General features: G+C 37.1%; 1 pseudogene; it reads right to left on the bottom strand.

Annotated features, from left to right (window-relative positions):
* LOC100769807 lies at window positions 1-22,933 on the bottom strand (annotated as a pseudogene).
* Between the last annotated feature and the right edge of the window lie 2,587 nt (window positions 22,934-25,520).

Genomic DNA, 25,520 nt, shown 5'->3' with positions numbered 1-25,520 from the left:
TTAATATTCCTCAGAAAATGTATATTCAGGGTGGTCAGAAAAACTGAAATAGGAAATAAAAACAAATATGCACTGTATGATCCATATCTGCAGTGTAAAGTTATGACATCTAGGAAGTCACCATCCGGGTGAGAGTTAGTCATTTTGCTCCCTGATTAGTTGCTGAAGGTGATATTCTTACAGTCATTTACAAATTATAAAATACCATTAATAAATTATTTCCAATTATGTCCCTTTGCCTAGAACAGAACACACAAAGACCAGTGTTCATAAGTATTCATCTCCCTTACCCTCATCTAAGCATCAATCAAAGAAAGAAGAGCCAAAAATCCTTCCCAACTTCAGTCTCCAGTGAAAAGAAAGCAGCATGTCCCTTAGGTCAAGGTAATCTACACATTGATCAACACAAGTATATTTTAATAAGCCTTACATATCAATCATCACTACTACTTTCACTTCCATTTAAGTATTGGTAATGTGCTAATTATTCATTCACTGGCAATTATGTACATGGTAGTATATTAGATTCAGTTAGGAAAAGAATGACATTAATAAGATGGGGTTCCATGTCCAAGGAGATAACTATATAATTTATAGAGCTGTATATAAAATAACAATCTAATTGTAACACAATTAGTAAAAGACCCAGAGACTGATACGAGTTCAAGCTTGAAGCTGAAGATCAGAAAAAATTGCAGCCAGGCATTAGCTCTCACCCTTACCTCAGACTGAGAGGTGATACTGGCTCCAATAATCTCAGACTGTAATCCCAGAGTGCTATGCTCTCCTCAGTGTGGCTGGAGAATTCTGAGACTTCAATGTCTTCCTATCGTCAATGTGGCTAGAGAATGAATGCCAGCTGTGAGACCATGTTGCTGTCTTAAATACCTCTCATGTGTCCTGGGATTAAAGGTGTGAGCTCTAATTCTTTTTTAGACTGATTCACTCTAATATTTCCCTGGGTGGCCTTGAACTAACAGTGGTCTCTCTGCCTTTATCTTCTGTGTCCTGGGATTTAAGGTGTATGCCACCCCCTTCAGACCTCTATATGTTTTGGCTGAATTTGCTTTCTGAATACTCAGTCAAGCTTTAAAAAGTCATAAATAATTCATCACTACAAACCGTTAATTGTGACAAGAATTATTCATTGTTTACAAAAAAGATTCACTAGCTGAATGATATCTCCTTTGCCTTCATTCTGCCCTCTACTAAGAAAAAATTTTAATGATGATAAACCAATTTTAATGATGATATACCAATTTTACATGGCATTGTAGATTTTCTGATCCTCCTTCAAACATTATCATATTTATTTCTATTAAGAAGTAAAATTTAACAAGTATAAAATATAGATAGATAGATAGATAGATAGATAGATAGATAGATAGATAGATAGATGATAGATAGGTGATTGATAGATACATAGATGATAGATACATAGATAAATAGATGATTATAGATAACAGATATTTAGATGATGGATGGAATTAAGATAATAGAGTATAGATAGATGATAAATAGATACATAGATAGATGATAGATTGATGGATGAATATTTACATATATTACATATATGCAGTCTTTGCTTGTAATTTGAAACCTATTTCCAGTATCAACTTTTGTAACCATAGAACATGAAGGGAAACTAAAGATCATTGAGTGGCTATTAATTCTCCTATGCAATATTGTTTTTTACTGAAGGTTCTATTCTTAGTTTTGAGCATGACATTTCAAAATCTTCTCTATTTTGTAATGTCGCATCTACATTTTCAAAAACTCAGGAACAAATGTTAGATTAACTATCTCTATGGGAAACTTGCTATAGACAAATAGGATATTTGGTTTCTGAATCATCATGGATGGAAGAGGTAGACAGAGGCCTGAAACAATTTGAGGTGAGATGTTTATCAATACTACTTGCACCTTAGCTGGAAGATATCAAAAATTTTTGTTCAGGCTATCTAGGGTTTTCATATCCTTGGGAGACAAACTGGATTTCAAAAACCTTTCAGAAAAACACAAAGGTTTTACTAATTGAGTGAATCAGATTTTATGTCCAAAGGCAATGTAAGTAGTATGTCTGCTCCTAAAAATGAGGAACATTGTTTACTAAAACACTTATAGTTAATAAATATCAAATAAAATGGGAGAAAACTGCTGTTAAGATATATAAAAATTGCACAGTGCCACAGGCAACATGAATTCTCAAAGGCAGCTTGAGGGAAAAAAAGTTAACATCATTTATAGATGGTGGCATCACAGGTACAATTTCCAAGAAATCTAGAACAAAAATCTGAAATACATCATACAAACAGTGAGCTGCATGGAGAGTTAGATTTAGTAATCCATCAATGAATAGCTAAAATGTAAACAATTGCTCTTTTCAATATTATGTAAGTCAGGATTTGTCCAAATTCTAATCATAACATGTTCATGTAAGACAAAGGAGCTTGCTTTATAGAGGATCTTCTTATTTAAATTTGAGATATTTTAACATCAACATGATTTTCATGAATTTTCCCATCTTAAAGCTCATGCAGTGGGAAGTCTTTTGGAACCTCAAAACTATGGAGACAAAGAAAGACTGGGGGAAGAGGGACAAGGAAATGTGTCAACAGTTTAAAAACTGAGAAATCTAATAAGACAATCATTAGGGTAGTGGAAAAGTAAATGAAACAAATGAACAGAGAAGAGAACTGATAAAAGTAATCACCCTTTGTAAGTCATTTAAAATTACATATATCTTTCTGATTCATATTTTACAACTTATAAGAACTGTATTTTAGAGAACAGTTTAGGAGGGAATTATACAAAGCCTCGGTAAAACAGTGAAGGAGACTCAAGAGCCTGAATAGTGAAGACATAATGTTCAATCACAGAGTAAAAGTATGAAGACTGGAGTAAGAGGCAGTTTTTGAGGAAGTAATAAAATGAGAAGAAAAAGAGAGCAAAATTTGAGAGAAGGCAATTCAGCAAACTTATGAATTTGTATAAAAATCACTATTGAGAATATGTAAACGTAGCAAACTGATAATCCACACTTTTTTATTTGAGAAAACAGAGCATCTCTTTATTGACTACCTAGCATTGCAAATTATTGCATTGTCATACTTCTATACTTCAACCAACAGTCTTAATTTTTGTATGTGTGTACATATATATATATATTATATATACATATATATATATAGAGAGAGTATCATTTTCAAATGATCATATATATCAATTTCAAATGAGCATAAATATATCACATTGCATATATTGGCATATGATAATTATTACATACATTTGATATATAATTTACCATGTATATTTTCACACACACACACACATATATGTATACATTCACACATCATCAATGGCTCATGCCTACACACTTCTGCACATGTCCGGAGGTGTTTGTCACAAAAACTGGGCTTATGATCTTTTTCCAACAGCATTTCTGGGAATACCAGCAATACTTGACTACAACATTGAGGCAGTTGTAGTTGTCTGCCAGGCTGAAGTATCAGAAGTACCTTTGGTTGAATTTCTACTTTGGTTTATTATCAATTTTTTAAGTTAAATTTAGTCATTTATTTTACATCCACACTGCAGTTCCTCTCCCTCATCTCCTCCCACCCCCCCTCCTCTGTATATTCCCCAATTCACTCCTTCTCTGTCATTGTTCAGAAAGGTGATGGTCTCCCATTTGTGACTACAAAATATAACATACCAAGTTGAGATAGGAATAAGCTCCTCCCCTTGTATTAAGATTGCACAAAGAAATGTACTCACTTAAAGGTGAATATTAAATGCAAAATAAAGCATAACCATACTACAATCCACAGACATAGAAAGGCTAGGTAACAAAGAGGGTCCAAGAAGTGTCCATGGATCTCCTGGGAAAGGAGAAATAGAAGAGATAGGGTAGACTGGGGTAGATAGAGATGGGAACATGTGGGATCTGGTTAGGAGTGGATGAAGGAGAAGACTATTGAAAGATATGACAGGAAGTGTGGGTGCATTTCAGGTTTAGGAAGAAACCTGGTGGAAGAGAAGCTTCCAGGAATCTACAAGGAAGACCCCAGCTTAGGCTCTTAGCAATGGCAGATTCTTAGCCTTAACTGACCATCTCCTGTCACTATGGCAAATGTCTAGTGGAGTGATTGGGATGACAGCCCAGTCAAACAAAATTTGATCTACAGTCTATCCTGCCTATGGGATGTGCATGCAGTGGGCTGTTAAGACTGGCATGGACATTGTGGGAGTGGCCTACCAATGACTGGCCCAGCCTCAGACTCATACCGCAAGATTGAGCACACCTCTGACACTACCTGGAGTGCCAGGACACAGAGATTGGAAGGCCCAGAGAGCTAGGATAGAACTAAACATGACTGAGGAGAAAATGCAGGGAAATGATGCCTAATGATATTCTTCTATACTCATGGTTTGGTAACTACCCCAAGTGTCATCAGAGAGCCTTCATCCAGTAACTGGTGGAAACAGATGCAAAGACCCACAGTAAAGCACTGGGCCAAGTCGGGGAATCCTGCTTAAAAGACAACAGAAGAATTGTATGAACTGAGTGGGCCAATAAAAGGACATAACAAGGGAACCCACAGAAACAACTATCCTAGCTTGTAGGAGCTCAAAGAATCTGAACTGACTGCCAGGGAGACTGTATGGGATCAAACTAGTGTGTGTGTGTGTGTGTGTGTGTGTGTGTGTGTGACAATTGTGTAATCTGTTCTATTTGTGGGACTCCTACTAGTGTGAGCAAGAGCTATCACTAATGCTTTGGATGGCTTTGGGGAACCAATCCACACTTCTTGATCTGCACTCTGTTGAAGTGTTTTTACACCTTCACCCACTGAGATGATGTCTACTTCCTACCCTTTGAATATTGACTGCTGTGTAACTTGCACTGGACACCTGAAATTCACAAAAGCAATGATGTGTCAATCCTGTGCTTATGATAAAAGGCTTCTCACTGTCTTGGTATAGGGCTAAGTGCAGAGGTAAAATCTAGGAAATTGTCACTTGTATGAAACCCATATGGAATGGAGGAAAAGTTCAAACAGTCTACTCTGCTTGAGAGACCTCATTGTCCTGAGTATATGTATAATTGTTCTGGAAGATATGTGAAACAACTCAGCATAGACAGATAATTATTACTGAGGTCAGACTAAAATAAAGTAATTTTTCTTCAATTTTGAGACATGGTTTCTCTGTATTTCTTTGAACCCTGACATGAAACTTGCAGTGTAGACTAGGCTGACTTTGAAATCACAGAAATCCTCCTGCTTCTGCCTCCCAAGTGCTGGGACTAAAGGCATGAACCAACAATGCTTGGCATATAAAGTAAATTTTTAAATCAAAGATCACTAAGGTTAATAAATGTTATTTATTAAACTTCTCTTTAAGAATGGCTTCTTTAGAAACTAAACACTTTATACTAAAATAAAGTAATCTTACCTGGAATTTTAAAAAAAATCAATCCAGGTAAATGAGAAAGAGGAAAATAAAATTAATCATTATATACATACATACAAATATGTAATGAATATCCAAGCATTCGACATATTAAAAGTAAGCCATAGAATTTTCTAGAATCAACATTACACACTCCAGATCCCTCATTTCAGAAAGTAAAGCAGAGGGCCATGGAGAAGGAATATGCAGTACTTGACTGACAATGCACAGCAAATTCTACATAGACTCCAACATTAAATCTGCTAAGTCACACTGCTGTTTACCTCATATACAAAAGATTTTTCAATGCACATGAAAGCTCACATGCATAGAAAATGCTAGGAATATAGGCTTGATTTCAATAAATTTCAGAGATTTGAAGGAGGCAAGCATATGGAAGACACTATTTGCAGAGCTCATCACCTGCAAATTCTCTTTCATCTCATTTTCTTTGAAACTCTGGGCCAGGGCCACAATCCCACGCTGAACCAGGTAACGAAGTGCAATCACAGCAGGGCTTTGTTTATTCTTTTTGGCCACAGAACAAAGAACTGGGTCATTCAAGAGAACTGGAGAGTTCTGGTCCACCCTAGTAGCAAAGTAGGAATGAGCTCATGATGCCAAGGTTTTGGTTTTGTTATGGTGCTTCAGAACACATGGCATGGCACTTTCTAGACTGGGCATGATGGGTTTGGATAGTTGTCAACTGGAAAAATTCTAGAATTTTTCCTGGACAATGAGGCTTTTGGATACCTGTAGGGGATTATCTTACTATGAAAATTGATATTGGTAGACCCATTTTAATTATGGGTGAGACCATTCCCCTGAGCTGGACTGTATAAATGGAGAAAGTGGTCAGAGCATAAGTGTTCATTTGTCATTCTGCACTTCTTGCCAAAATGTGAAGGGATGATGTAGTTCAAGTCCATGACATGACTTGGCTGTCATTATGGTCTGTACGATGGACATGTGAAACATAAGCAACCTTTATTCCTGAGGTTGCTCTTGCCTGCGTATTTTAATAGAACAAGAAAGAAAAGGAACTAAGACACTAGGGCTACTCAGAAGTCTCTGAACAACCACTTTTTGCTTCATCAGGTTCTTCTAAAGAAAGATCCCTCTCTACCTGAAAAGTGAAGGTTATCATGCTAATTGACAGTCTTGCTTCAGGTATATTCTTCATCTTATTACCATTCTTTATATCTTTGGGTTTCTAGAGCACCATAAGCAAACAGAACAATGTCTTTTGATTTGCAGTATTCCAGCAGTTTCCTCTGGTTATTATAAACATGGCATTCAACCTATGAAACAATATGATAGAAAGATATGATTATATCAAATACTCATATTATGACAAATAAAAATGCCTGAAGTCAATAGACTAAGAAAATTATATGCATTAGCACATGTGAATTTAAAAGATCAAACTGTTGCATTTTTGAAGAATAAAACAACTACTGGCTCTTCCATCCCTTTACTCTGACCAATCTGTAACGAGGTGAGTGAGCCTCTGCTCCTACCGAAGCCCTGTCCAAACCATTATTCACCCCAACCCCCAGGGTGTGCGCCTGAATGCTTGGGGTAGACACACCCAGGCAGGGAGGAGCTTCCTGAATCTGATAACACCCCACTCTTCCATCCCTTTCCGCCAACCCATCTGCAACTTCTGCAATGAGGTGAGTGAGCCTCTGCTCCGACCCAACCATCGTCCAAATCATCATTCACCCCGGCCTCCCTGGCCTGTGCCCCCTTGGGGAAGACACCCCCAGACAGGGAAGAGTTCCCTGAGTTTGGTAACAACGAGAGTGAGGAAACTACCAGGAGAGGCAAGACAATCCAGAGCTGCAGACATTGAATTCCTGGACCCCACACACCACTGGGTCACAAGAGGAGATAGAGAGACCCGACCTGCACCCACTAGAAGAAGATATGGGAAGAAGACAGAATAAGATCTCACTCAACAACTGAAAGACCAATATGACACCACCAGAATCTAGGGTCTCCACTCCATCAAGATCTGAAAAGCCCAACAGAGAGCATGAAGAAGAGATGGACCTCAAAATTATCTCGGCAAGATGATAGAGAACTTTAAAGAGGAAACAAGAAAATCCCTTAAACAAATAGAAGAAAAAGCAAGCAAAAAAATTACACAAAATGAAAGAAAAGACAAATCAAAAAATTCAAAAAATAAACAAATCTCTTAAAGAATCTAAAGAAACCCAAGGAAAAAAAAAACAAAACAAGTGAAGGAAGTTCTTGAAACAGTTCAAAGCATGAAAGATGAAATAGACACAATAAAGAAAACACAGAATAAGGCCATGCTGGAAATGGAAAGGCTGGATAAATGATCAGGAACTAAAGATTTGAGTGTAACTCAAGAATTCAAGAGATGGAAGAGAGAATCTCAGCTATTGAAGACTCGCTAGAGGATATATATTCATCAAGCAAATAAAACCTCAAGACCAACAAATCCCTAACACAAAATATCCAGGAAATATGGGACACTGTGAAAAGACCAAACCTAAGAATAATAGTTATAGAAGAAGGTAAAGAAACACTGCACAAATGTACAGAAAACATATTCAACAAAATCATAGAAGAAAACTTCCCCAACCTACAGAGGGATATGCCTATGAAAGTACAAGAAGCTTATAGGACACCAAACAGACTGGACCACAAAAAGAAGTCCCCTTGAAACATAATAACCAAAACACCAAATCTACAGAATAAAGAGAAAATATTAAGAGCAGCAAAGGAAAAAGGCCAAGTAACATATAAAGGCAAACCAATCAGAATCACACCCGACTTCTCAATGGAAACTTTGAAAGCCAGAAGGTCTTGGATACCATACAAGCACTAAGGGAGCATGCATGTCAACCCAGACTACTGTACCCAGCAAAACTTTCAATCACTATAGAGGGAGAAAACAAGATATTCCATGACAAAAACAGATTTAAATAATACATATCCACAAATCCAGCACTACAGAAGGTTCTGGAAGGAAAACTCCAACCCAAAGAACATAACTCCACTCACAAAAACACAGGCAATAGATAATCTAATTTTACCAAACACAAAAAGAAACAGGAGGGCAAAATCCACACACAATGACACCACCAACAATAAATCCAAAACAAACAAGAACCAACAACCAATGGACATTAATATCCCTAAATGTCAATGGTCTTAACTTACCCATACAAAGATATAGGCTAACAGAATGGATACGAAGACAGAATCCATCCTTCTGCTGTTTACAAGAAACACACCTCAACATCAAAGACAGGCAATACCTCAGAGTAAAAGGATGGGAAAAGATTTTCCAACAAAATGAGGTCAAGAAACAAGCTGGTGTAGCAATCCTTATGCCTAACAAATTAGACTTTAAAGTAAAATCAATCAAAAGAGATGAAGAAGGGCATTTCATACTCATCACAGGAAAAGTCCATCAAGATGAAATCTCAATCCTGAACATCTATGCTTGATATTGGCACAAAAATAGACAGATAGACCAATGGAATCGAATCAAAAACCCTCCTATTGACCCATGCACCTAAGAATACCTTATTTTTGACAAAGGTGCTAAATCTATACAATGGAAAAAAGATAGCATCTTCAACAAATGGTGCTGGTACAATTGGATTCGGACATGCAGAAAATTGCAGATAGATCCATTCCTGTCACCATGCACAAAACTTAAGTGCAAAAGGATCAAAGATCTCTCCATAAATCCAGCCACACTGAATCTTCTAGAAGAGAAAGTGGGAATTACCCTTGAACAAATTGGCACAGGAGACCATTTCCTGAACATTATGCCAGTAGCACAGACATTGAGGTCTGCAATTAATAAATGGGACCTTCTGAAACTGAGAAGCTTCTGTAAGGCAAAAGAAACAGTCAGTAAGACAAAACGGCCACCCACAGAATGGGAAAAGATCTTCACCGATCCCACATCTGACAGAGGACTGATTTCCAAAATATATAAGGAGCTCAAGAAGCTAGCCACCAAAACACCAAACAATGAAATTAAAAAGTGGGGTGCAGAACTAAATAGAGAATTCTCAACAGAGGAATCTGAAATGGCTGAAAGACACTTAAGAAAGTGCTCAAAATCCTTGGCCATCAGAGAAATGCAACTCAAAACAACTCTGAGATACCACCTCACATCTGTCAGAATGCCTAAAATCAAAAATACCAATGACAATCTATGCTGGAGAGGAAGTGGAGAAAAAGGAACACTCCTCCATTGCTGGTGGGAGTGTGAACTTGTAAGACCACTCTGGGAATCAGTATGGCCGTTGCTCAGAAAAATGGGAATCAGTCTACCTTAAGATCCAGCCATTCCTCTCTTGGTTATATACCCAAATAGTGCATGTTCATACAACAAGGACATATGTTCAACCATGTTCATAGCAACATTGTTTGTAATAGCCAGAACATCAACTGAAGAATGGGTTGAGGAAATGTGGTACATTTATACAATGGAGTACTACTCAGCAGAAAAATGCAATGGAATCTTGAAATTTGCAGGCAAATTGATGGAACTAGAAGAAACCATCCTGAGTGAGGTAACCAAGTCACAAAAAAGACAAGCATGGTATGTACTCAATCATATATGAATTTTAGACATAGAGCAAAAGATTACCAGCCTATAATCCTCTTCACCAAAGAAACTAAGAAACATGAAGGACTCTAAGGGATAAATGGACCCCAGGAATGGGAAGGGGCATGACTCCTGAGCTAATTGGGAGCATTAGGGTAGGGGAGAGGGAGCTGCCACAATAAGAGCAAGAGAAGAGGAGTAGAGGAGAGGAAATGGAGGAGCCGAAATATTGAGTTGGGGGAAGAATAGAGGAGAGAGAGCAGGATGAGAGATACCATATCAGAGGGAGCCACTATAGGTCCGAGAAAAGATCTGGAACCAGGGAAGTCTCCAGAGACCTACAAGGATAACACGATCTGACAATCCAGGCAATGGTGGAGAGGATAACCTAAAAGCCCTTCCCCTAAAATGAGATTGATGACTACTCTTTATGCCATCCTAGAGCCCTCATCCAGTGGTTGATGGAAGCAGGGACAGACATCCACAGAAATACACTGAGCTGAAATCTGGAATTTAGTTGAAGAGAGGGAGGAATGAAGATGGAAGGGGTCTGTACCAGGTTGGAGAAACCCACAGGAACAGTTGGCCTGAACAAGGGGGAGCACATAGACCCCAGATGCTGTCTGGGAGGCCAGTACAAGACTGATCCAGACCCCTGAACATGGATGTCAATAAGGAGGCCTCTGCACTCCAGGGAGCCTCTGGTAGTGGATTAGTACTTTTCCCTGGTGTAAGAAGGGACTTTGAGAGCCCATCCCACATGAAGGGATACACTCTGGCCCTGGACACATGGGGAAGAGCCCAGGCCCAGCACAGGAAGATTTGGTGGACACTGCAGAGCCCCCATTGAGGGCCCAACCCTGTCTGGGGAGTGGTGGGTGGATGGGGTGGAGGGTTGGTTGGGGGAAGGGAAGGAGGGAGCTGGAGGGGAGGGAGAGGGAGAAGGGACTTACATGTGAAACAAGCTTGTTCCCTAACTTGAACTAAAAAAAAAAAAAAAAAAAACAAACTACTGTTGGAAGATTCTGCTAAGAACTTTTTGCTGGGTAAGTTTTTTAACCAAAAAACAATAGCTAGAGGTCCTCACGGCAGTTCAGTGTGTAAAGATGTCAGCTGCTGAAATAACTAAAATCATGAAGAAGGGCCATAATATGATGTTGAGAAGCATCTGACATCCACATAAGTCCTCAACACTGACTAATTTTTCTTTGAACTCAAAATTTCAGCAAAATATCCCACACCTACACATTACTCTCAGTTGAGGGAGAAGATCACGCTCCCCTGCTCTCAAGTTCTGCCTGCTGGACCAACTTTAAATTCATGCATTCACCAACAGTGAGATACTATAGAATATCTCCATTCTCACTAATATTTTGATAGTCCATTGTTATACTTAGAGTCTCCCATGTCTTTTGAAACAGTGGTGCTGCTCTCAGAATCATCTTTTCCACAAAATTAAAATCACTTGAGCAGAGGGCAAATGAACAAGTGTCAGTAGTACAGAGTAAGGAAAAGTATGAGCTATGGGAAGGAGGGAGAATTCTTACTTGATTGCACACAGGCTTGTACTTAAGTCCTGGTTTATTCAGGATTCTCTATAACTGCCTGTGGTTAAAGTTGGACACCCCAACTTGACCAATCCTGCATCCTTACACTTCTCCAATGCCTGGTGAAGAGAAGAGAAAGGGGTTATAAGGGGTGATACTAGCAAATTAACTACATCAATATAAAGTGAAGATGGAGCACTCACAAGGAAAATTGTCTAGAGCTAGACATATAAATCAGTGACAGAACACTTTCCAGTGTGTAAAAGGTCCTAAGTTTGATCACAGACACTAAAAATGGTGGGGAGGGGTGCATTACCCAGATGATCACTGGACTTAAATATGTAGACAACAAGATAATGGTGATAATGAAGAATAAGATGTTAGCCAAAGAGGAATTTCCATGACATCAATAGAAATTTGAGGATGTCACTACATAAGGTGGGAAAATATCACATAATCGTATTATCTTGAGTACTTCTTCATTTTCCTTCCCTTACATTTTAGTATGTATTCTTATGCTTCCACTCCAGCAAATATGTATGCATGTAAATGAATTTCTATACCCAAGGGAAATTAATATAATTCTCCTTCTTTCTGCTTGCATTATTTTCCTTTTGAAAAGCACTCACCTCCCACGTGGCTCAGAAATCCACTGTGTCCAACAGTAATTTCCTATGTTCATCTACTAGAAAATCATTATCCCCTGACTGAAAGAGAAGTGTTTGATAAATAAATCTCACAAAACATGTGTCTCACCTATAGTGATGCTTTTAAGAATATCCTGGAAGAGCTGGAGAGATAGCTCAGTGATTAAACACTGACTTCTCTTGCAGAAGACCTGGTTCAATTCCCAGCACCTACATGGTGGTTCACAATTATTTGTAACTAATTCTCATGGTGCCCACTCCCCTCTTATGGGCTCCATATACACTAGTGCAAAGGCATACACACACAAAAAAACATACATACACATTAAAGAAATATTTTTAATTTTAAAGAATATCTTGGAAATAACACAGTAAACATCCATAACAAGAGTGAAGCATCATTCTATATACTGTGTTTACCAACTTTAGAGGAGTTGTAAAAATTATCTGTAGGAGATTAGTTTTGCTGTTCTTTCTTACAATAATATGTGAATAATTACATATTGTCTTTCTTATAATGATTTTATTTTCAAAATTATCATATAATTTCCTTCATCCCCTCTTCTGCCTTGAACCACTCACATGTATGCCCTTGCTGCTTCTTAAATCCATGGCCTCTCTTTCTTAAATTGTCACTACATACACACACACACACACACACACACACAAAATTTCTGCACCTAAATAATATTTTCAAACAAAAAAGTGTGATGTCCTAGTTGACTTCTATTCTTTTGTCTACTCTTTCTTTTGGAAAAATGAAAGAAAATGTTTTATATTCACTTGAAAGCACAGTAATTGCATGTCCTTTAACTCCAGCAAGAATTTATACCAATCTTGTCCCAGGATAAATAGTTTATATGAATATATGTGGGCACAAGAACAGGCATTTGAGCCAAGGATGGCCAAACGTGACTGTGTACAAGATTGATTGTGATAAGAAAAGATACAGAGAGGCCATAAAATGTCAATGACCTTGAAGCTGAAACTATCTTGGGGCCACAATTGTCACCAAGAGAGAAAATAGAGACAAGACACAAACACACAACTAGTAATACAAATAAATGTAAAAGACATGTAAAAATAACTTTTTTCTGGATGTTACTTCTAATCTGTGTTCCTGACTGTTTCTTGGACACCTCATTTCATAATCCAGTAAATGCTTTGTGGAACCCACTCAGAAGTTTAATAACAAAAATAAACTTTATATGAAATTACAATGGAAACTTGTCTCAACCATCCATAAAATGATATCCAGGTCACCATGCAAAAGTATATACACTTGAAAATATAAATCACCTACCTTTATTGACACTGGGAAATGCATAATGTAAAGATCAACATAGTCCAGTTGAAGATTTTTCAGTGATTATTTCCAAACTAGGTTGGACCAGCTCTGGCTGAAAGCAAGTGCACCAAAGCTACAAATGTTGAGAAATGGAAGTCATAATCAATTAAGAGATTGCCCAAACTTCTAACAGTGGAACCAGTGTTTATCCCTGGTGTGCAAATCGACTTTGGGAGCCCATTCCCTATGGAGGGATACTATTGCAGCTCAGATACAAGAAAGAGTGCCTAGACCCTCCCCTAAATGATGTGATGGACTCTAACAGTCCCCAGTGGAGGGCTAAACTATCATTGGGGAGTGAGTGGGTAGTGGGGAGCATGGGAGGATGGGAGGATGATGGAGTGAGGGGATTGATATGTAAAATAAGAATGTTTCTAAAATAAAAAAGATTAGAGCAGAAAAATAAAACATCATAAACATTTAAAAAGAGAGAGAGAATGCTGCTGTGTGGAGAAGGCATTGTGGAACTTCTGTGCACTGGGAATTGCTCACTTGGGGAAAAAAAACAAGGAGAATGTCCAAACATGTACACTTATTTATCCTAATACTGAAATATTTTTTGTACTTGAAGGAAAATTATAATCATTCCTTTAACCAAAGATTCTCTTTACTCTGACTTAACAATGCAAACGCAGATATATATATGTGTGTGTGTGTGTGTGTGTGTGTGTGTGTGTGTGTGTTTGTGTGTGTGTGTGTGTGTGTGTGTGTGTTATTGGTGGTTCATTTATTGAACAATGAAAGAAAATTACTCAATGAATAAAATACATATGACTAATAATGTCTAATAACTGAATTTCTTTTCATAGAGATTATAGTCTACCATTACTTTATCTTACCCATTTACGTAACTGACACCTTTAACCAGGTTCTGGTCTAGTATTATAATTTTTACTTCTCTATATTATAGTTCAATAATTTGTACTTGCATACTACAAAAACTATACCTTTGTAGTGATGAACATGTCTTCTTTCTTTACAACACCAGCTTTAATCTTTGAATGGCTAGTCCTATCTCCTCTTCTATTTGATAGAAAAAAGCAGTATCAATATGGTGGTACCCAACACCTATAGCCAGGTTTGCAGACTCCAGTGACTTACTCCTGGGAATCTAGAAGAACAACCAAAAGAGGTATTTAGAGATGCATGTTCTAAAATCTAGGTCAGATTGAGCCTAAATGGGAGTTTACCAGACTAGAAAGAATTTTGTTTTTCAAAGTCATCCTCAGACCTCTTGTTCGGCAACAGCCTAATCCACTGATCCTTGAATTCCCACGTTCTATTCTGTAAAACAAAATGAATTCTCCAAGAATACTGTAGAAGTCACAGAAAACTAAGTATCTCTACAGGACTCATATTTGCCTATGTTTTGACCCATGTTTGTGGCCATGAGCCAAAATACACTTTGTGTGTGTGTCTTTTCTAATAAATAGAAAGACTTTCAGGTCTAAGAACCTCTTTATATTCATGTAAACCTGCATACTTACTGGCACTGATGAATGCCAAACTCACCCTGGGATAACTGTTTCTTAAAAGTCATGCTCAATTTATTGAGTGAGGTTACTAAGCAAAAGGAACACAAGGAACTCTGATTTGTCAAAGCACAATTACATAAAGTCTCCTCCATGACCCAAGCTAAGACACTGTCACAAAAAGATGAGAAAGCAAAGATCTCAGATACCAAGCAAGATCAGGTTAATAATAGGGACTTGGAAAAGAACAGTGTCCTATGGTTGTCTTTCTGCAAATCCATTCTACTCATCTGAGAGAACTAAATACTGGCACAAAAAGAAAATCTACCCTAGAAATGTATCCTCATTAAAAATAAATTACATATATCTAGTTGGAGATTATTCATTTGGGTTTTCAACCCTTTCAACCAATTTCATTTGTTTAAAAATGATAAAACTGGAATTAAATCTAAAATTACTGCCTTGACAGTGAGATGTGGATAACAATATGACAGTTCTTTATTAAAGGATTTAAGATGTGGCCTGGGGAGGTGTCTCAACCAATAAAGTGTTTGAAACAACTCTCAGAATATTAGTTGAGACCATAAGCCCTCATGTAAGAGTGGAATATGACAAGGTGGCATACAGGTTTAAACCCAGTGCTTGGGGAAACAAAATCAGGGTGATCCCTGAAGCTCACAGGACTGACAACTTAGCTGAAGCACTGAGTTCCAGATGGACTAGGAGATCCTACCTCAAACAAAAATAAAATGAGAGCCGTGGAGGAAGACTTTGACCTCTGGCATACACACACATTAACAAACACAAACATATGTAATCATACAGCACATACAAAGGGGTTAAAAAGGAAATCAGACTACCTTTTCTGATTATTTTAATAATTTCTACAGTTATCTTTCCTAGTAACACATAGTGACAGAAATTTTCAATGGTACCACCTTCTCAAATGCCAGCTCAGACATATCTAAAAATAAAGCCACTCTAAGAGTTACCAACCCTGATGCTTACGAGTGGCCTTGACCTGCTTCTGTTTTTTGTGCCACTTTGCAAAAGTAATAAATCTTTTGTACATTTCCAGATTCTTCTATGCATTTATGCATCAATCTAACAAGAAGGAAACATACAAATTAGACACAGAATGACTAAGTCTCAGGAAGTTTACAAATAAGAAAGTCCCTCCAGGTTAAGAAACAGTAAACCTTGACGTTTTCAGTTCTGGGGATCATAATACTCTAAACCCAACATGTAGTAATGAAGATCAATAATTAGCATTATCTTTCTAGGTACACCTTCTGCCTGTCATAAGGATACAATATAAATCCTAGTAAGTTTCCCACAGTTGAGAATTTGTACATGGGAGACCCTTCTTAGCTCTGGTACAGCATTCACTGTGTGATGCTGAAGGCTACACCAAAACAAATTGAAGTAGTCCTCAGATATTAGTTTGTGCATTAATCTACAGGGAAAACCCCTAAGTTACCATGCTTATTTCTCTGCATCTTGCCGTTTTTAAAGGAAAAAAATGGTGTCATGGATTGTAGACTTAAACATAGAAGTCTCCTCCCACACTACTACCAAGAAAGTTGATAGGCAATCTGATGACTTTCTTCACTTCTATCAAGCTGAGAAAAATAGACATAGGAAAAACATAGTGCCAAGAATTATTAGGTCACAGACATGTCCCTTTAAGCCCAGAGCTAACTGACCGAAGATTTATGCCAAGTTCACTTGTAGAGCTGATAGGCCCCAAACAAGAGCAGTAAACTGAAGGCAGGCCTGGGTCAGAAAAGCAAAACCAAGAAAAAAGACACAGCCACATCCTGCCAAGCCCAGACACCTTAGCCTATAGGAAGAACAACTAGGGAATATAAACAAACTTTCTCCCTATCCCTGAAGTCCCTGACTGAGTTATAGTAAATGTCCCAATGTCGCTGAGGCATGTACCATGTTGCTCCATCATATACAATACCAACATCCATCCTCAAAGAAAATGTTTAAAGACTCAGGCTTTCCCTTTGTTCTCCCTTAAGTGTGCCTCTCTGCTGGCTCATCAGGAATAGGGACCTTTCCCGAGACAAGTACAAGCATGAATAAAGACCCTATTCTGACACAATCTTGACTCAGCCTTTTTAGGAACCAGCTTGGTCTCCTGCCCACAGCCACCAATTGGAACTGCTGTAACTTCTGTTTAACCCGAATAATAAACATGTGGGGACTGAAGCAAACCCTGCTGTAGGGCAAGCCTGACTATAAGCCTTCTTATACATGAAATGGCTCTCTCCTGGAAATACTGAGAATCATGTATTCTTACCTCAATGGGTTTATAGGTGCCAAAACCCAGAGCAGGAATGTAGTCGCCATCGTTTAATCTGACTAACTGCTATTTGGAACTCATTGCCAGTCACTCCTCTGCCTAAGCCAGTCCTGAAACTTCTTGGTGCCCTAAATGGGAAGTTGGTAAACACCATATATCAACTTTCTGTCTAGTGCCTAACAAGTCGCACCTCCATTCTTGTGGTTAACCAGTCCTATTTACTGGCCAGTGTTTACCAATTTCTACTCCATGGCTTATGCTAGTATCTGGCTAATGGTTAAACAATACTACTGTATGCCTAATGTGTAAATACTACTATTGACTGTCTAATGGGCAGTCAAAAGAAAAGAGGAGGGATTAAAGCCAGAGAATTATCTCGTATGTAAGAAGGGAAACCACTCATGTTCACCTGAAGCATGAATTTTAAACAAAATACTATATACTGATAAAGAATTTGTTTTCAGTAAATTTCTCTTCATTATCACATATATTTGAGGAGAAGAGATTGATTTAATAATTACAATATTTCAGACATTTATTAGCCTTTGGACATTATGAAGACTCTGCTTGACCATACATTATCATGTTATCTAAGCATGATATAAACCCAAGCCTTGCATCACTGAGTGGCCCTTCTCTGCACTCACCTATGTCTTTTCTTTTTTTTTTTTTTTTTTTTTTTTTTGATTTTCGAGACAAGGTTTCTCTGTGTAGCTTTGGAGCCTATCCTGGCACTCACTCCGGAGACCAGGCTGGCCTCGAACTCCCAGAGATCCGCCTGCCTCTGCCTCCCGAGTGCTGGGCTTAAAGGCGTGCGCCACCAATGCCCAGCTGCACCTGTGTCATTTGAGATGCCCTGTCAATGGGACCGAGAACTAAGAAGCACCAGCAAAATATTTGACTTCTTCGCATCATCCCTCCAGCAGCAGTATGTCTATGGCTCAGTATGTTTTTGATATAGACAATGGTCTGTATGTACAAAAGTCAATGCAGAGGGAGAAATCTGCACTCCAGAATATTAGTCATTCCAGAAGTGTACAAGCTAGGGAGAACAGAGCATGGGAAAGAATCTGCCAAATTCCATGTTGCAATGTTAAATGTGGCCAGTAGAGGATCCTCTTGCTCTACACACACACACACACACACACACACACACACACACACACACACACACACACACACACAATGTGGAAAAGCACTCATGGGCATATTGCACTTAAAAGTGCTTGAACTTCAACGAAGTCTAACTGGTTGTAAAGGCAAGAGACTCCAGCTTTAAGTGGCCCCTAACCTCCCCCTGGCCAAATACAACTTTAGAAGACTAAGAAAGACACTCAAAACACTTTGTCTTTCCTTTCTTAATGTGTTTCTACATTTCTCTGATTACTATTTTAGTAGTGTTTGAATTTATTTTATTTTCAAATATATATTTTAAATCTTTATTCATGTTTATCAATTTTTCTTGCAATATTTTTGATCAGTTATATAATATATCTCTCCTTGGTTAACATGCTAATGACATTCTTCTATAATCTCACTTTTTTCTTTCTTTTATTGAACATTAACTGACACTTCTATTTCTTCTTTTCTTCCTTTTCACTTATTCTATTAGTTTATTACATAAACTTTTATCTAAAAGATTTAACCATCATTTTTTTCTAATTTTGTGTTCTATGGCCATTGCCCTTGGTGGTATAGTCTTCAATTGGTTTTATTGTTTGTATATGGTGTTTAGTTAATGTTATTCTGTTAGAGTGGCTTGATTTTTATGCTCATGGTGATAATAAGAATTGAGCCCTCAATTGTGATTGCTCACTCAAAAGGTGTCCTAATAAAACAAAGAAATACTCAACCTGAAAGATGTATGTATCAACATACAAAAACACAAGAAAACCCAAATAACAACAAAAGACAATATGATTATCTCCAAGGCATCATAACACCTTCACTGATGAACCCAAAAGTAATAAAATGATTAAAATGCTGGACAAAGAAAAAGTCTATCAGCAATGTAAAAGAAAAGTCAGTAACACGAATAAATTTTGGGAGGAAACAAATATTGAAAATAAAAAGCAAATTGAAATATTGGAAAAGAAAAGCTCAAGTAATCAAATGAAACAAAGTCAAAATCCTCAAGAGCAGGCTATATTAAGCTGATATAGAATTCAGGGATAGAGGACAAAGATGGAAAAGTGCTACATTCATGTAAGAATGAAGTAAAGCAAACAAGAATGACCATAACATTCCAGAAATTAGGAGACCATGAGACAGACCCAGCTAAGATAAGCACTAAAGGCACAGGAAGTCTACTCAATACAATTATAGAAGAAAATTACCGAAATCTAGAACATTCAAGTACAAGATATTTTAAAACATCCAGTAGACATTAATAGACAAGAACTTTATCATGACACACTATAACCCAGATGCCAAGACAACAAAAGTAAAAGCTCCAAGAGAAACCTATCAGTTTGCTTGTATAGGTAAAGCCATAAGAATAATATCAGACCTATGAGTAAAATCTGAAAAATTCAGAAGAGTATGAGAGCTATTTCAAGATTTGGAAGTAAATAGTGGCTAATAAAGCCAAAAAAACCAAACAAATGAAGCCCAGTACAACTTAAATTTTTGACCACTAAGTCAGTATTCCGGAAGATAATTAATTATTTGTACATAGAGAAACCATGGGGGAAATTTTGCCATAAATAGTTTAAGGAAAGGACTCAAGGACTTAAATGGAATTGGATGAAATTTGAAATGATCTTCACAGCAAGGAAAGTAATTGACAGAGTGACAGGGCAGCTGACAGAGTGGGAGAAAAATCTTTCCCAAAAGTACATCAGATAGCGATTAATATTTGGAATAATTTAAAAGATCAATAAATTAAGCATCAAAAAGTATCCAATCAATAAAAAGGAAATTGAATTTACAAACCAGATTTTAAAGAAATAGACACAGATTCCAATAAACTTATTGAAGGTAAGGATTTAATGATATCACTAGGCCCAAGATCAGTAATAAATAGGTGTTTGGGGAAAACTTACACAGATAATCCAAAGAACTGAAGGAACGTTTCTCTACCTTCCTATATGATCGGCTGACCCCCCAGAAAAGAGGATGGAAGGAAAACCACACCTCAAGATTCCCTCTTTCTGCTTCCATCTGCCTGATGCTATGACCCAAGGAGTATGACCACCATCACAGGCAAAAATACCCGTTTTGCTACAACGGATAGCAAAAGTAACTTCTCTATGCATTAACAACATGAAAATTAAAACTACACTGAGGTTCCATATGTCCCCACTGAAAATTGGTGTTATTAATAAAATGCTGACAAGGATTGAGGGACTCTTATACACTATTGTTGAGAATGTAAACTAGTACAGTTAGTCTGTAGTTCAGTATGGATATTAAAAATAAACCACTAAAAACTGACAATCATGGGATCCCTTAAAATCACCAATGATTGTATACTAAAGGAACCATGAGTCAGCATTCAACAGAAATACCTGTACATCTATATTGATCACTCAATGAATTGATAAATGAAGTGACAAATGAATTGGAAAGAACATGGTATATAAACACAATGGAGTTTTATTCTGCATCAAAGAAGAAATAAAGTATATCACCTGGAGGAAAATAGATGAAACTGAGATTGAAATACTAAGCAAATAAGCCAGACTCAGAAAAACAAACATACTTGGTTTTTCTCATGTGCAGAATCAAGATTTTAAACAAATAAACATGACATATAACATCATATCATATAAAAATAGACAAAGGAACATGTTGTAGAGAAAGATAGACAAAGAGAGGAGGACCAGAAAGGATAACGGGAGAAAGAAAGGCAAATATTTTATTTTCTCTCATATCAATATCTACTATAAATGTGAATTCAAAGCCCATTAAACTATTCCTTTATTGCACAACTAATTATTCTGGGGTCAATACCTGAATAAAAACTTCTTCCAAGTCTAGTAAACTATTCACTTTGGTTACTTCATTTCTGATGACCAACTTTACCAATTTAAACTCAACAGCTGACAGTGACACAAGGGAGTCCCTATAGCCCAGGTCCAGCATCTAACAAGAGATTCTGGAGCTACTCCACAAAAATGCAGTATAACTCATGTATCTTATCTTCATTATCATTTAGCAATTTATTTCTTTCGATGTGGCCTGCTAAGAAGGAAAAGTATTTTCTGAGTCTATATGAATAGAGACTCTACCTAGATCCAATTGCAAACCATATCGAAACGAGGAAACCAACAGGCAATGATCTAGACTTTCTAAAAAGTGGAAAGTAAACTGAAATAGGGGAAACAGTGCCCAGAACAGCCAATAGGTGATGACATGATCAGACTCTGTAGAGCCAGCTCTAATGATCTATCTTGTCTCCTCTTCATGGACTAGTTCTAGCATGAGGAAACAGAACCAGAAGCCAGTGACTGTGCAAACCAGTTGAGTCCCTATTCATTCTGCCTCTAGTTTCCATTGATCTGACAACACCAGCATCACTAATGTTCCTACATATAGTTACACAAACTGGTGTGTGAAATTCAATTTCTGTTATTCTTCTGGATAAATAGGTGGTGTTTCTTTGTTCCTTCCCAAGACACAATAATAACAGAAGCCATTATGTCTAAAACTTGTTCTGTTTTTATGTGAATTAGAATTCCTAAATATAACACTATATCATGATAAAGAAACAGCTTTTAATATAATTCTGTAAGAATTTTTCAATATAGTAAGTTATGCAACATATTTATTGGATACTTTAACATTTGTTAGGCTAGGATTCATTAGCCTCTACTTTCCTGATGATATTTGGTCATACAAACCCTTTGTTCTATCTATGTATGTAGATGCAGAGTGTATATGCTAGGCTTATGAACATGTATGTAAGTGTGGGAGCACACATGCCTCAGCATGGAGATTAGAGAACAACCTCAGGAGCCAGTCTTTGCTCCTTAACTTCAATCTTTGTTGAGACAGATCTCTTGTTCACTACAGAGTATGCTAGAATAACTCACACACAAGCAAGGGGGGATTAATTCTCTCATCTCTGTCTCCTATCCCACTATAGAGACATAGGGATTACAGACACAGGCTGCCATACAGGCTTTACAGTGATTCTGGGATCTGAACTCAGATCTTATACTTACACATTAAGCATTTTACCCACTGAGCCATCTACCCAGTCCATGAAGCCTCTTCCTAATTGGACATTCCTTGAAATAATCAAATGTCTTATACTATGCACACAATAATCCACACAGAGAGAGCATTAAAAATATGATAATTGGGTGTTTCTCAATTTTTGACTCTTAGAAAGCTAAAATGAATATTGAAAAGAAAGATAACCCTTTCAATTTTCTCCTTGACAAATATATTTTTGCCTTGTAATTGTTATGCTTAGTCATGACACTGTAGTGAGAGCACTATGCAATAAAAGGCACAGTATAGCAGTGCACTGATTAGATGTAGAATGATTAACCACTGTTGGAAATCGTTTGCCAAAGGTACACAGAACCTTAGGACTCATGGCTTTCACCTGTGGTACAACTATGAGAATCCATCAATATAGTCAAAACATGAATTTGAAAGAGTCTGAGGATATATGGGAGGGCTTGGAAGGAGCAAAAGGCAGTTGGCTATATATAATATATATATATATATATATATATTAAAAATGAAAGAAGTTTTTAAAAGATAAAATGGAATTTCCAAAGCAGAAAACAATACTCATGAGTTCATTTCAAAACTTTATTTACTTGCTGTGACAAACTCAGTGTCCTTCTGTCTCCTTCATTACATTCCTGTTCATGAATGCAAATATGGATATTAATAACACCTGAGTATCCTTTATCTGTATCCAGGACACTGCCACAACTGACCATATCTCTGGAGATTCAAATATTTTTGTTTCAATCCTGGTACCCAACTGATCTACTTGGACATTAAACTATATACCTACATACCTGTCTGAATGCCTTGAACACAGGAAAAGAACTATTTTGCTCCATGAACAGCAAATTTCAGTTATTGCATCCTGCCCACAATCTACATTGGTAAATACTCCTCTTTATAGAGCCTTGATGATGGAGAAAACACAGAAGGAAATTTAAACAAAATTTAAATGAGCCTAAAACATGAAAACTGATATATGTATATGTTATGATAAATCTTTCCTCCAAAGCCCTACTGCCACATGGGCGTTTTATGCCAGCTGCCCGCCTGAGTTAGGTCCCAAATTAATACACAGAAACTTGTATTAGGTTCAAATGCTGCTTGGCCAATGACTAGGATTCCTCATCTGTTAGCTCAGTCTTAATTATCATAAATCTATATATTTTATAAGACTTATAGAGGATGCCTTCTGCTGGCACCCTTTCTTGCTGGTGGATCACATTGAGCTGCTGGAGGAGGAAAAGAGGGGAAAAGGGACACTTCCTGTTTCTCCTTGCTTAAATATGAGTCTCCTTGCTATGTCACTTCCGGCCTGGATCACCACTTCTCTACTACAGTTCCCAGAATCCTCTTTGACTCCTAGTCCTGTCTAACTTACTATTTCATTGGCCAAACAAGTGCTTTATTCAACAATCAATAAGATAAACATACACAGAATTACTTCCCCATCATGTATATATAAATATTTATCATATAAGCAATTTATATAAATAATCAAAATTCTGATAATCTTATATGATAAAATCTTAGATTCTTATGTGCCTAAAACTATATACATCTAAACTAAATTTATGGTTGAAGTTTTATGTATATAATATAGTAATGATATTTTAGTGTCTTAGAAATAATAGGACATTAATTTTTCCTGGGTACATGGATATCACTATATTATATACATAAAACTCCACCCATATAAATTAGGATAAGATGTCAGCACAGCTCTTTATTCTATGGTGGTCAGTCATAATACTATTATCTGTAAGTTGACCTGTCTGGGAAAATATCAAAGGATAAAGGTAGTGCCTCAAAAATCAAGACCAAGTCTTTGGTGGTCATTTGGTCATTAAACATTATTTCTGCTGTTTACTAAGTTATTGATTTATTGAATTTAGAATTGGGTTCCATTGACTCTAACTGATCAGTTCCCACACAAGTCTAAGTGTTCTAATTAGGCAAAGTCATGAACTCAGGAAAAGATGAGTAGACTCTGATCATTCTCTCTATAATTTGCTATTCAGAAAATTTGGCTGATGGCTACAGTCTTTGGTTTCAACTATTGGTTTGTTTTAGATCACATTTTAGCAGAAACCTGTCTATGACAGAAAAGTTCTATTCTTACTTGCATGGACCAATTTATTTAAAACTAAGTTCCTGTATATACATACTTATTCATTTGGATTGCAGTAAGGCACGTACTACAAATGTAAAAAACTTGCCAAGCAATTGTAAGTCTGGGTAAGATAAGAAACCCTCTCTCAATAAAATCATTACTGTCTCCCCTTGACTGTAGCAACCGTGATTTTTTTCTTCAAATTAAATGTTTCAGATGTTTTTGTTAATTTTATTGACTTTTTCATATGTTCCCTCTGCAAAGCAAGCTGAGCTCCATTCCTAGACAATGCTACATGAGAGATGACCATGCTAGGGCACTATCCAACTTTATTTTGTAAGCCATGCTTTTAAAAGGTGTATTTTCTCCTGTTGAATCTTGTACTGTTGCTCACTAAGATCTCAAGTTACTGTAGCTTCATTCATCCAGCCTGAACATGATGTCAACACATGGGAGAAGTGTCAGTACAGATGGAAGAAGATAAGGATGCTCAATGGACAAGATCCAGAGTTTGGTCTCCCACAAGACTTTTTATGAAAGTAAATATTTCTGTGATACTTCAGCCAATATGATATAGATTTATAACCTATAGATATCCTAAAAACTTACAGTGAAGGTAGCATATTTCTCCAAGATATAACCTATCTCCCACTTCATTTTTCACACATACCTCAAATTTCTGAACATTTGTGAATCAATAATGAGGTTATAAGGCTTTCTGAATTTAAATTAAGATGAAAATATTGAGCAACAGGGCCTGGAGAGATGGATCAGGAGTTAAGAGCAATTGCTTCTTTTCCAGAGGACCTAAGTTTGATTCCTAGCACCCACA

This window comes from Cricetulus griseus, chromosome 3 (assembly GCF_003668045.3).
Source record: "Cricetulus griseus strain 17A/GY chromosome 3, alternate assembly CriGri-PICRH-1.0, whole genome shotgun sequence".
NCBI lineage: Eukaryota > Metazoa > Chordata > Mammalia > Rodentia > Cricetidae > Cricetulus > Cricetulus griseus.
The sequence above is the reverse complement of the archived record's forward strand: the minus strand, read 5'-3'. Positions and strand labels throughout refer to the sequence as shown.